Source organism: Bison bison, unplaced genomic scaffold, assembly GCF_000754665.1.
Source record: "Bison bison bison isolate TAMUID 2011002044 unplaced genomic scaffold, Bison_UMD1.0 scf7180017864208, whole genome shotgun sequence".
Classification (NCBI taxonomy): domain Eukaryota; kingdom Metazoa; phylum Chordata; class Mammalia; order Artiodactyla; family Bovidae; genus Bison; species Bison bison.
In genome coordinates, this window is record NW_011494780.1 from 18,581 (window position 1) to 18,925 (window position 345).

A 345-nucleotide genomic window follows, 5' to 3' on the forward strand; every position below is an offset into this window, starting at 1 on the left:
CACCTCCCTCCCCACCCTATCCCTCTGGGTTGTCCCAGAGCAGTGGCTGTGGGCACCCTGCTTCATGTATTGAATTTTCCCTGGTCATCTATTTTATGTATGGTAACGCTCATGCTTCAATGCTATTCCCTCAAATCATCCCATCCTCGCCTTTCCCACTGAGTCCAAAAATCTGTTCTTTATATCTGTGTCTCCTTTGCTGCCCTGCATGTAAGATTATCAGTACCATTTTTCTAAATCCCTAAGGTAAAGGAAACAGGGTCACTTGTAAGATGGAATGCTGAGAGAAGAGACTAGGTAACAGAGTGCACTCAAGTAGGAAATCTTCCCAGATCAGAGTACCTG